This window comes from Diabrotica undecimpunctata, chromosome 1, assembly GCF_040954645.1.
Source record: "Diabrotica undecimpunctata isolate CICGRU chromosome 1, icDiaUnde3, whole genome shotgun sequence".
NCBI classification, from domain to species: Eukaryota; Metazoa; Arthropoda; class Insecta; order Coleoptera; family Chrysomelidae; genus Diabrotica; species Diabrotica undecimpunctata.
Genome location: NC_092803.1, coordinates 59,231,478 through 59,245,869, shown reverse-complemented (window position 1 = coordinate 59,245,869; position 14,392 = coordinate 59,231,478). Strand labels below are relative to the sequence as shown.

General features: G+C 32.1%; 1 protein-coding gene across 1 annotated transcript in view; it reads right to left on the bottom strand.

Moving 5' to 3' along the window:
- Positions 1-14,131, bottom strand: part of LOC140449774 (uncharacterized) — a 170,672-nt gene extending 156,541 nt beyond the window's left edge. Inside the window, exon 1 of the mRNA XM_072543116.1 lies at positions 14,031-14,131. The gene's annotated coding sequence lies outside the window, so the exon portion shown is untranslated. The remainder of the gene's footprint in view (positions 1-14,030) is intronic.
- Positions 14,132-14,392: the final 261 nt, after the last annotated feature.

The following is a 14,392-nucleotide window of genomic DNA, read 5'->3' as shown; positions in this document are numbered from 1 at the left end:
ATCATTACTGCAAAATAGCAGGATGACCTATTATTTTCAGCTAGGTATCTTCTTAACTGTTATGGCCTTCTTAACTGTTATATTTGTAAACTATATGTTACCGTATCAATCGTGTAAACAAATAGCTAAAATAAAATTCGGATTACATATGATTATTTTTTAACTTTCATAGTACAATTTATTAATCTAGACTACTACCAAAATCTGTGGGTTTAGTAGTCGACTAAATCTGCTAATCCGGATTAAGCGTCCTAGGTTGATCGTGGCCATAAGCTCTCTCCCCATCCAATGAGACGTCCTTTCCAGAAGTAGGAGTAAGAAACGGGTCGTAACGTAAAATTATTACAAATAAACTTAAATTAAAATATAACATTAAACTTAAGTAAATAAAAAAATATAAAAAGAAAAGAATTGTGATTTACCTTTACGTAATGTTAAAGTGCCCATAACATTGGCTGCTTTGTATATTTATTTATAAAAATGTTTTTTTTTCAGAATGAATAAGACAAGAACCCAGAAAATTTTAGAAAACTGTTGTGATGACGATGAAGGTGTTACAGATAAAGAGTTACAGTTAGAAAATCTACAAAATCAAGATATTAACAAACAATTACTAGAATGTTTTCCTTATGAACCAATTACTGTCAATTTAAATGATATTCAAAATGTTGAAGAAATTGATATTTCTGATTGTTCCATACAATTTAATGAATCACGATGCAGTAATATATTTTCAAACATATCTCTGGGGGAAACAGAAGAAATAATTGTTGTTGAAACAACTGAATATTTCGCAACAGATACAGTAGAATCGATGGAAGTTACCATGCCAACTAGTTTTTCGGAAGAAAATATACAAACTAATGTTGTGATTGGTACGAGAGAATCTGTGGACGATCATATGTCATCTACTATTTCGGAAGCCAATGAAACACTGGCACAATCCACCATTGCAGACCCAGATTGTATAGCGGTAGATGTAGAAAATGCACTGAAAAGTTATCAGTAGAAAAAAGACGTGCTGAATTTGATAAGTTTTGGTCTTCTGGGTGTTACGAAGCAAAATGTGCTTTATTGCAAGGCTGTGTAAAGGAGATTGCCAAGAAACGAAGCACTTCTGTTACTTCAAAGCGAACATTAACCAGAATATATAATTTATGCGATGTCAGTATATGCAAGAAAACATTTTTGAATACATTTCAAATAAGCCAAGCTAGAGTTGATTCAGCACTAAAGAAAAAAAAAGGAACAATTGTCCTTAAAAGATAAAAGAGGGCAAAAAGCGGCAGGCAAAAATAAAATATCTTATGAGAAAAAAAGTGAAATGAAAGAATTTATAGATAAATTCCCGAGGTATAGATCTCACTACTGCCGAAATGATACCACCGCAAATTTTTTAGCATCACACTTAAATCTACAAACTGTTTACAACTTATATAAAGCAAAACACCCAGATGGCGTAAGTATGCCCCGTTGTAGGAAATGTTTTATGGAAGATTTTAATTTAAAATTCAAAAGACCGCACAAAGATACATGTGTTGTCTGTGATTCCTATAAGGCAAAGGTTGCAAGTGCAAGTGGAAACGTACTTACGGAAATTGAAAATGACCACAAAAATCACTTGCAACATGCTTACGGACTACGTGACCAAATGAAAATGGATTTGCAGTTGTCTAAAGATGATGCTACACTTGAAACACTTACTTTTGATTTAGAAAAGACTCATATTCTTCCAGAACTGCCCACAAACATAATTTATTACAAGCGTCAGTTAAATTTGTACAATCTTGGCATACACTCAGGAAGCAAGGGAAAAGGATATTTTTTTGTATGGCTGGAACATGAAGGAGGACGCGGTACTCAAGAAGTGGGCTCATGTCTTAAAAAATTCATTACAGATCATTTAAAACCAACAGCTACTCACTTGATTCTTTGGTCGGACTCGTGTGGTGGTCAAAATAGGAGCATTAAGATGACACTTATGTTACAGCATATTCTTCAGACGCATCCTCGTCTTGTCAAAATAACACTCAAGTTTCTTCAGCCTGGGCATACTTATCTCCCGAACGATTCTGAATTTGGTGACGTAGAATGTGCGTTAAAGACACATAACAGACTTTATACAGACCTTGATTATATAAATGTAATGAAAAATTGCCGACGCAAAAATAAATTTATTATTACCAGACTTGAGACAAAAGACTTTTTGTCGATAGAAAATATTATAAATCAAATAACAAACCGCAAATCCGACATCAACAAATTAAAAGTATCTTAGCTAAACACATTCGCAATAACACTACAAAAAGAAAAACCTACAGAGCTAACTATGAAAACTAAATTTTATGAAGAACCACAAATCGTTGATATTACAAAAAGTGTGAAGGGTAGAAAAGTAAAACCGGATTTTGATATTGAATTGCCCCTTCTTTGGCCTAATGGAAAAGAATTATCTCTAGCAAAGGTCAAAGACTTAAAGCAAATGATGAAGCTGATTCCATCCGACTTAAAGCCGTTTTATAATTTTTTGAAGAATGCCGAATCAAGAGATTTTATTGACGATGCAGAAGGATTCGGTGAAAATATTGATTTTGAACTGGAAGAACAGTGAATACTTATTATACCTACAGATTTAAAAATGCAGACTTTAACTTAGTATTATAAGAAAACTAAACTTCTTAAACTTTCTAAAAAATTCATAAAGTTCCTAAAATGCCTTCGAGATTTCAGTAACATAAACTGTTCTTTTTTCGGTAAAACTATATTGTGACTATTTGCAATAATATATTAAGTTCCATAACACATGCCCAATGTGCAGAGTTCCTTAGTTTTGTTAATAAGCAAGAATGTCTTAAGTGCCTTGATCTGTTGTTGCAAATTTTAATGTGCCATATAATATTTTGTGATTTCTAATTTTTAATATTTTGTGAAATAAACGGCAAATTTACATAGTTTTTTTATTTAGGGCCATAGGGAAACATATTTTACATCAATACTATCAAAGACTTACAGGATATATTGTTTTAAAAAAGTGTAATCGATTGTAATGTAACCAAAACTTTCATTTGCAATTTTCTCAAAACTGTAATTTTATTGGTTGACTTCTTCTTCTTCTACGGCACTACAGCCCAAAATGAGCCTTGGCCTCCTTTATTTTTTGCCTCCACCCTTGTCTGTCTGTGGCTGCTCTTCTCCATACACGGACTCCTAAAAGTGCTTGTGCGTCGCTGCTTACTGTGTCTTCCCAGCGCTTTCTTGGCTTTCCAACTGGTCTCTTTCCCTGCGCATTCTGGCGTTCAGTGCTCGTTTTGGTAGCCTATCCTCTCCCATTCGTATCACATGTCCGGCCCATTGCAATCTTTGTATTCTAATGAAGTCTGACAGGGGTGTTTCCTTATACAGTTGATAGAGCTCGTTGTTATATCGAATTCTGAAGATTCCGTTTTCCCTCACAGGTCCTAGTATTCTCCTCAGTACTTTTCTTTCCTCTATTGGTTGACTGGTTATTGCAAAATATCGTCCAACAGCGTTTACAGCGTAAAGTTGCCGTTTTCATTAAACATGTATTATACATTCAAAATATTATGCATACTTCAAAATTATCTTGCTATTTACCCAGAATCTACAGATTCGATGTTTTCCGTCCGTCCCCCCCACTACAAGAGGGGGTTTAATGGCGAAGCCCGGGAGTAGGAATCTTCTTTGACATTCTCAGCAAAGTTCAGCATGTTCGTCTTACAGTCTTACTTTTAGAGACCAAATCTCTGACGGCTGGACTAATACGTATTATAAAATAATTTTGTTTATTGGAATTTCCTCTTGCTTGATCGAAATCGGTTGCATTAAAAACAACAACTAATGCTTCAATAAAGTCGACATTAATTGTAAAAATTTGTATTATATTTATATTTTAGACGAATAATGGTAGTATGTTATTAGTTTTTATTAATACCATACGTACAACTTGTCTTTCGTAATATGAACATCAAATTATAATTAATTTTATACTTCATATAAAAATAATTGTTTTTTTAGTATGCAAATAATGCAACCCGATGTTTGTTTTTTACTAGATATAGTTAATTGCAATATGGGAATAATATGTCATAATATTAATATAACTCATATGATAAAAAAGTATTAATAACGCATTATTATTTATAAGCAATATATAGATGAATTGCAGAATATTAAGTTCACCAGAAGTGAGTAGATAAAATGAAAATATTGGCAAATATTTAAAAGAATAACAAACAAAAAAAATAAGTAATTTTATAAATATATAAAGGAGGTACTTAAGAAAAGAAAACTCAAGAAACTCAGCTTTTCGATCTTTGATGAAACCAAAATTAACTAAATAGAAAAAAAAACATTTTTAAGTTTTAGTTTTTCAAATTAACAGTGCAGTGCAGTGTACTGCACTGGCACACACTCTAGTTTTATCTGGGACCGTGTGTACCTATCACTACACACCGAGGTGTCGTCTTCCTAAGCTGTGGCTCGTCGAGGATCGCATTTGCTGTGATTTCTTATGTATAAATTTGTGTAAAAGATCTGTAGCAGAGAACAACCCAACTGTGTCTCTGTTATTCTAGGTCTGTAGTAAACAAAATCAGTCCGTTAAACTACGTGTTCACAAACAGGTTAGGTTATAATTTCTAACATACTTCAGTCTCAGTTTAACCACAAACAGTTTAACCACTTCAGTCACAGTTTTCTTTTTTATACTATGCTTCAGTCAGTATAGGTTCGAACGTCTAACGAGGCTAAGACTATTTTCTCTTTAGTTTTTTGTTAAAAAGTGGAACTAAAAAAGAAGATAATGTTCCGTAAATGACTATCGGAAGACGAACTTCGCAGAATTGCTGAGGAGAGTGACTTTAGTGATATCAGTATGCCTAAAAAGTACGTTTTATGATTCCGATGCCGATCCAGTGTACAATGAAAATGTTACTGATGGTTCTTCAGACTCACGCAGTAGTGAATATGAGTCTCGTAGAAAAAAAGCTAAAATTTGTAAACAAACACAAAACTGCAAAGAATTTACTGAAGGTCCTAGTTCTAACCAAAATAAGCCTGATACAAGGATAGGTAAGATATTTAGGAATGCACAATTTCTGTTTGTAGTTTACTTTTTTTGCTCTGTAGAAAAAGCTGAATCTGCAAAACTTAGCCTGGAAGCCGTTATTGACGATGTTGTATCAAGAAATAAAATAACATGGAGCGATGTGCCAAATCCAGATGATCTCAATAAATTCAAACTATACTTTACTTCAGGAATAAATCAGGAAGAAATTGCAAAACTTACAGACCACAAACCAATAGATTTCTACCTACTGTTTATCGACCGTCAAGTGCAAGATTTGTTGGTTACTGAAACTAATAAATACGCCGAACAAACAATAATCGTTGGTATTGTAAATGAATCAGTAACGAAACATTCGCTTATGAGTAACTGGAGACCAATTGATAGAGCAGAATTGCTTCGATTTTTGGCTCTCATTATTTGGATGGGGTTAGACAGAAAACCCGAACTCAGAGATTATTGTAGTAACAGTTTACTTTACAAGAATGAAGTTTCTAAAATGTGTGAAATAAGTAGAAGTCGATTTGAAATAATATTACACTTCTTTCACATTTCAGATTACGAGAGCTGTCCACCTGGAAACAGACTCTACAAAATTTCTCCTCTTATACAAATACTAAATGAAAAGTTTCAGAAAATGTATACTCCTAAAAAACTATTGTGCCATTTCGCGGTAGACTAATTTTTTGCAATATATTCCTGGAAAAAGACACAAATATGGAGTCAAATTGTTTAAACTTTGCGTCGCGGATGGACATACGTACGCCGTAAAAGTGTACGGTGGAAAAGGGATGCAACCATCAGAAAAGTCGTTAGCATCCAGAGTGGTGATGGAACTTATGCAACCGCTTCTAGATACAGGCAGAACTTTATATACTGATAATTTTTATACGAGTGTTGACTTGGTCCGTGATTTAAATAATAGGAAAACCCATTTAGTCGGAACATTACGTGCCAATAGGAAACATAATCCAAAAGTGGTAGTCGATGCAAAATTAAAAGGAGGTGACATGAAATATCTACAGAATAATACAAAAGTTGTTATCGGACAATGGAAAGATAAACGGGACGTTTATCGATTAAAGACCAAGTAAGTTTGTAACAATTGTAGACTATAATTCTGCAAAATCTTTTATCGATGTGTCGGATCAAAAGGCTGCATATAATTCCCCTGTTCGACGATGTATAAAGTGGTATCGTAAATTGGCTGTGGAATTACTAACAAATACCGCAATTGTGAACTCCTTAGTTCTCTACAACTCTGTTACCGGCAAACATCTCTCAATTACTGAGTTCCGTAAACAGATTGTTCAAAGTCTTTTAATGCCACAAACAACTTCTGAAAACACTTTAACAACTCTGCATACGTTGGATGAGAAAGAGAAAGAGTGAAGGTGTTCAGTATAAGAACTTTTCAAAGGAAGAACATCAGCGATGAAGAATGCCAAAACGGTGTACACTTTTTGTCCGGAATGTGCCGTTACTACCCCATATATGTGTGTTAAGTGTTTTGGGAATATTCATACATGTTCTTTAAAAAAATAAATTGTTTTTGTATTTTTAAACTTAAAATTTCTTAGGGGGAAAGTATTTAATTTTCTTCCTGGTGTGAACCAAAATTACAAAAATAATTATAAATAGACCGTGTGTACCGTGTTGGTACATGTTGTTTTTTACTTAAAAAAATGTATTTTTTTTTTAAATTTTAGAATAGAAATAAATAGTTATACACATTCTTATTTCAAAATTATTTAAAAAATGTTCCGGTCTGACAGAAAAGAGGGGTGAAAATCAGGGTTAGTATGTATTTTTTAATCGCACATTATAAAAAAAAAATAAAGAAGTTAATACAAAAAACAAAAAGAAATGTTTCGGGTGAACCACTCTTACCACTTAGCGGTATAAAAAATAGATAACAACCTATTTTAAGACCTACAGAATACATATGTAAAATTTCATTAAAATCAGTCAAGCAGGTTCAGAGAAGTAAGGTTTCACATGGCAACAACATGCGGTGTTCCCAAGCGGTCACCCATCCAAGTTTTAATCTATCTATCAACGCTGACATTTATTTTGTAAATCTTAGTTTCTTTTGTTAGTTATAGTATCTATTAGTTATATTGCGATTTAAAATGGCAGAAAAACTGTTTTTGAAGTCTTTCCGCACAGTTTTTTGAAAATTATGGTTTACACAAACCTTCTCCTGATAATGAAAAACACAAGAAAAAAGGAATATCTAATTTGGTGCAGTCGTTCTGATGCCCGTACAAACATTTCGGCTATTCATTTTTATTAATATAATATATTTAAAGCGAAAAATACGATTTTTTCGAATTTTTACTTATGTCCAGTCGTCAGAGGTTTGACTCCTAAAAATCATACGAATAAGCCGAATTTTGTCATGAATATTAATTTTGAGACCCCAAAAAAGATGCAAGGAAGTTTACCACTTTAACCCCCGGACTTCCCCTAAAACCTCACTCGTCGGAGAGTAACACAAAAAAATCGGTTTACCAAGAATCTGTACGCCGTAGAAAATAGTGTTTTAAATATTTTTTTTAACATATTTTAAATGCCTTTCACTTGTTGCCAAAATTTAAAACTAAAATTTCATGCTATGTATTTTGAAGAGTAGGTTCTAGTTATGGAAACTCCTTAGTGGCCGTTCAATGAAAGGAATAAATTGTATTGATCTCATGAGAATCATAAAAAATGGCAAAAATCGCGCCACGTTTATTTATTTCACACATTTATAAAACTGCCATTCAAAATCGCCGATCGCCTTAATCGTTGTTTCTAAGAGAACGATTCATTCTACACAAAAAATGCTAATAAACGTTTTTGTTCAAAATTATCTTAGCTACATTTTTATTAGAAACCTTTGTTTGTATGGCATAAAGATTCTTGGTAAATCGATTTTTTTCTGTTTGCGCCCCTCTACGTGGCGGTTTTTAGGGGATAGCTAGGGGGTAAAAGTGGTAAAATTTTTTCATCTTCTTAGCGTCTTTAAATTGTCATTTTTGGCAAAATTCAGCTTGTTCGTATGATGTTTAGAGGTTCAGTGGCATTTTCGTCTCTGGCGCCTGGAGTATAAATATAAATATTTTATCTGTTAAGAGATAGAAAAGCCATACCAATAGCATATTCGAATTTTTTTTAAATGAATCTGCTACTTCAAAAGCAGCAATATGTATAAGGCAAATCGCTAATTGTTTGTAACTTTTGTAAAAATTAACTTACATCATTACTCTTGCAGTGCTTAACAGACCCTCAAAATCGCAGGTCGATCCATCAAGTAGTTTAAAAGTTATTAAAATTGTTTAACCCAGTGGTAATTGTTTTTAGAAAAATAAGACACAAAACATAGAAGATGCCGTAATTCTACGGGTACCCTATGAAAGATGAAGATTTTTACTTTTAATATGTGTCAAAAAAAGTTAAAAATAATTATTTTTGTAATCAAAATTTTTTTTGCAATGTTACTGTTATTTTAAACTTTTAAACAATTGGAATAACTATTAATGTGTTACTCGCAAGCGAAATATTTTTTTATTTTTAAAAAATTGACAATTTTTACATAAATTTAAACAAAAAGGAAAAATTAGATTAAAAGTAGGATTTTTGCTAAATTTGTGCCCAATTTGTGTATATTAATTAAGAAAAGTATCTAATTTTGAAGATAAATATTTAAAAGTTCATAATACAAATTTTAAAAACGATTAAACTTGAACAGCATTTACTTTATTTTACTTTTAATTTTTGCGTAAATTACAAGTATGGAATGTGTTAAAAATATTTTAATTAAATAAAGCAAATTGGTTTAAACGTTAAATAAAAATTATTTTCCAAAAAATTCAAATTTTGTATTGTATTTCAATTTATGTTCTAGTATAATAAAACTCTTAAGTCTTTTTTATCTTTAAAATAACAGTCATTAATTTTCATAAATCTTATAAACTTAGCAGCGTAAAAGTTAGCTGCGTATTTAAAAAAAAATCCCTAGTTCTACCTAATCGTCCCAAAATAACTTGTTTATATTCATGTAAAAATTATCACATTTTCAAATATGAAAAAATATTTCATCTAATAAGTAATAATTTAAAAGTTATTCTAACTATTTATAGGTTAAAAATATCAGTAAATTTGCAAAGCGATTCTTGGAGAATGATGCATTAAAAGTAAAAAATCTTCACCTTTCATATAGTACCCTTAAATTGACTGCCTCTTTATTATTTTATACTTTATTAGTCCAGTCGTCAGAGATTTGACCCCAAAAAATCATACCAAAATGATGAATTTTGCCGAGAATATCAATTTTGAGACTTCAAAAAGGATACTAAAAAGTTTACCACGTTAACCTCCGGGCTTCCACATAAAATTCCCCTCGTAGAGGGTAAAAACAAAAAAAAAATCGATTTACCAATAATCTGTACACCGTAGAAAAAAATGTTTCAAATAAAAAATGTAGCTGTAATAATTTTGAACAAAATGTTGATTAGCACTTTTTACCTAGAATGAACCATTCAGAACCCTCAGAAACAATGCTTGAAGCGACCGGCGATTTTGAATGTCAGTTCCGTGCGCGAAATCGATGTTAATAAAATTTGTATTAACTCCACGATAAAAATTCGATATCTTTTGATCAGAGTGTAATATGTTTTGTATGCAATTTTTGCATTTTGCCGCAAATGAAGTCAGTTTTTATAAAGGTGTTCACTAAATAACATTTGCGCCATTTTTGCCATTTTTTATGATTCTCGTGCGATCAATAAAACTTACATATACAAAATAAAACTTTGTATACATACATTGTTGCAGACCAGTATTCAATAACCTAAACCTAAAAAATAAAAGTAACTGTAACAACATCGGTTAAGAATATATGCTTAAACACGAGAACAGCCAAAACATCTAAACTCCAACCTAATACAATTAAACTACTCCAAGAAAGACGAAACAGAACAGATCGAACTTCGGACAGCTTCAAAAGTTTAAACAAAAACGTGAAGAAAGAAATTAGGAACAATCATAGAAACTATACTAACAATCTAATAAAAAATATAATACAAGATAACTGCAATATGAAAGTACCGAAAGCAAAAAACTCAAGCGGAATAACAAAAATCCAAGAAATAAAAAATGAGAAAAACGTCACCGTCCGAGACAGAAAGGAAATAAGTGAGGCCATTGAAAAATTTTACACTAAATTATGCTCGGTGAATACACAACCACAACAACGACGTACTGAACGAACAATAATTAACACCGGCTCAGAAGAAATACCGGACATAACCGACTATGAAATAAAAATAGCCCTAAATCAACTAAAAACGAATAAATGTCCGGGAGAGGATAAAATTACAGTTGAAATATTGAAAATTGGTGGCAGGATAATTGATGAAGGAAAGTTTCTTCAAAAATGGTACAACTCCGAAGTCATTCTACTGTTCAAGGAGACAAAGCAAACATCAAGAATTACCGACCAATATCCTTGCTATCACATCTGTATAAATTACTTACTAAAATCATAACCAACTGCCTAACACATAAGCTCGATTTCTATTAACCTATTGAGCAGGCTGGATTCAGAAAACATTTTAGTACCATAGACTACTTGCACACCGTAAGAACACTGATAGAAAAATACACCGAGTATAATGTTCCAATTCATATGGCGTTCGTCGATTTCCATAAAGCATTCGATTCCATCGAATTATGGGCAGTGCTTGAATCTCTAGAAAAAGCACGTATAGATTCAAGATACACTAACATAATTAAAAACATATATAAAAATGCCACCATGCAGATAAAGCTGGACGAAAGCAGAAAAACTAATCCCATAAGACTATAACGGGGAGTAAGACAAGGAGACACCATTTCTCCCAAACTATTTACGCTTGCTCTAGAAGACATTTTTAAGAAACTAGAATGGAACAACAAGGGTATCAACGTCGACGGATCATACTTAAACCACTTGAGATTCGCAGATGACATAGTTTTAATAGCCGATAATATCCAAGAACTAAATTGTATGTTACAACAATTAAATGCAGTTTCAGGAGCAGTAGGCTTAAAAATTAACTACAGTAAAACAAAAATACTGAGCCGAGACCAGACAAATATAACAATACAAAATCATACCATAGAAAATGTTGAACATTATGTATATCTAGGTTATGTCATCAAACTAGGAAAACCAAATCAAGATGCTGAAATTAAAAGAACACAACTGGCATGGGGCGCTTTCGGCAAACTTGCATATATCTTGAAAAACAACTTCATTCCTGTAAACTTAATGAAAAAGGTGTATAACACATGCATACTACCAGTTTGTACCTACTACTTGGAAATAGTAGCCCTTACTAAAAAATCTGCTAAAAAATTAGAAACAACGCAAAGAGCAATGGAACGAATCATGCTTGGAATATCACTGAGAGACAAGATTAGAAACACCGATATAAGACGTAGCACGAAGATTAGGGATATTGTGGAAGAAATTACAAAAATGAAATGGCGCTGGGCAGGTCACGTAGTCCGATATAATGGAGACCAAGGACGACAACAAGAAGCATAAAAAGACCCAAAACAGATGGGTAGATGACATAAGAGCAGTAATATGAGGCATTTGAAAAATGGCTAAAAAGGCAAAATTTAAAAAATTTTTATTACAAATGATCGCACGTTACGGAAAAACGCCTTATATTTGTTGCCACAACCCAAAATTGAAATTTCATGTCATAGTTTTTAAAGACTAATCTCTAAAAATGAAAATTTTACCACAAATGGTCAATGAAAGTGATCAATTTCATTGATCTCACGAGAATCTTAAAAAATGACAAAAATCGCACCACGTTTATTTATTTAACACCTTTATAAAAACTGAGTTTAAAATTGCGGCCAAATACAAAAACTGCATAAGAAAGCTGCACTCTTCACCTACAAAACTCATCTTGATTTTTGTCCATAGGACACTTGGATCAAAAGATATTAAATTTTTACCGTCGAGCTAATCCACATTTTATTGAGCATTGATTTCGCGCGTAACACATTCAAAATTGCCGATCGCTTCAATCGTGTTTTTCGTGTGAGAGAACTGTTCATTCAACAAAAAAAAAATGCTAATAAACGTTTTTGTTCAAAATTATCTTAGCTACATTTTTTAGTTGAAATATTTTTTCTATTGCGTCCAGATTCTTGGTTAATAGATTTTTTTCCGTTTTCTCCCTCTACATGGGGGGTTTTTGGGAGAAGCCCTGAGGTAGAAAAGGTAAACTTGTTTGCTTCTTTTTAGCGTCCCAAAATTGACATTTTCTGCAAAATTCAGCTTGTTCGTATGGTTTTTAGAGGTTTAATGGCATTTTCGTCTCTGATGACAGGAGTATATGTTATTACAAAAAAAAAAACAAAAAATAGTCTTTGGGATAAACAATCTAAATAAACTAATAAATTGATTGACTTGAAATTATTTTGAGGGTTTGTTAAGCACTACAAGACCCCTCTTTGAAAGCAATCACAAAATTGTTAGTTAATTTTTACAAAAGTACCTAGCGGTTTTACCTTATGTTCACGTTTGTGAATATAAGTATATGAACAATAATGGAAAACTATTAGTTGAATTTTGTTTAGATAATAACATGATGATCATGAATACCCATTTCCAACACAAAAGAAGATCACAAGAGAAGTCATATCAAGAAACGAACAATTAATTATTTACTCTACGATAGTGCAAAAAACAGAGAATCCAGAAGATTATAGCTTTGTTGTTGTTTCTTTATTGACGATACAACTGGGAAGATTCCAATTTCTAATAACACTGGGAATACATAACGTTGCACTAATTATTAGGGTAAGAGATAGTTCTGGTGATAGTTACTTTATTTTCATAAAAAGGGGTATCGATTATTGTACACTACTACGAAGTAGATAAATAAAGAATCGTAAGGCAAAACATGATTTTGAATTGTGAAAGTTATGAAAAGCTTACGGCATGTACTGTTTTAATCAGCAGACTTCCAGAGCAATCAGTATTTCTAGCAATGGGAGTTACACATATACTATACGTTAATATTAAGGCTATTAAAGATACTGTTAAACAGTTTTTAAAAGACAATAAAATATGTATTTGTTAGTTCACTTCTAGCTTTTATTAGTATGGCAAATAGGTTTCCTATTGTTTTTTTTCCTTTAAAATTCAGGCAGAAAATGGTACGAGAAGGCCAACTGCAAAGGATAAGATGTTATTAACTATAAAAAAAAGAGATGTGTTTAGAAAATCACGAAAAAATGACTAATTGTTAAAGAAAACACATAATGGTCTTTTATTTTTTTTATTCTAATCAATAACGTAAAACATCTTGAAATCATTAACGTTAAGAATGTGACGTTTCCTTGTTTTTGTGGTATTATTCTTAGAAATGATTTAAAAAAGAGAAAATTCCATATATAACAGTAGGCTACAATAAAGAAAAGAAAATAAAAAATGTCTACAATAGTTAAAGCTTAATAAGTAACATAAAAGGACTAAATAATATTTTTAAAGCTAATTTTTATATTGTTAAAAATAGGATTGATTTTTAAATTATATTAAGCTTTAGACAAATGACACACTTTTTAGTGTCTTTTGCAAAAAAATATGTATCTACAGATGCAACTGGAATGCAGTAATGTTCGAAATAATTATTTGAAATCCCCTAAATATGCTCCGCGTTAAAAATAACTGTAACGAAACTCAATCCCAGCTTTGTTTTTGCAACTTATTTTTAGGTCCACGGAAAATCCTTTATTTTTGTTGAATTTCTGTCAAGACAAACGACTGCTGACACTACGGCAACTCAACGCTTAATAAAACCACATTTTTATTAGTACTGGTGAAAAAAACTGGTACGAATCTGTCATACTCGAAATATTTCAAAAATTTCGTAAAATTGAATGTTTTACTTACAGTTTAAAGGATTTCAAAATCGATCAAAAATAACTTTGCTTCATACAGGCCGGCGGATGACTAATTTTGTCTGAGCGTCCCCAGTGTCCAGCGGCTAAGACGGCGACGCCGATGTCTAGTGCGCATCTCGGCGTCGCTGTACGGGGTCGATCAGATAAGTTGTAGATATTTCCGGAAAAAAAAGAAATGTATAGGTACTTATGCCTAAGAATTTACTCTATACCTTCACCTTCCTAGATAAATTTGATTCGAACTATTAACAAGAGGTACCTTGTCTAAGAAGCAGTTTGTGAAAATCTCATTTTTAATATTGCTCAAAAATAGGTTTTTTAATATTTTACTTATCGACGATCAAATGATCA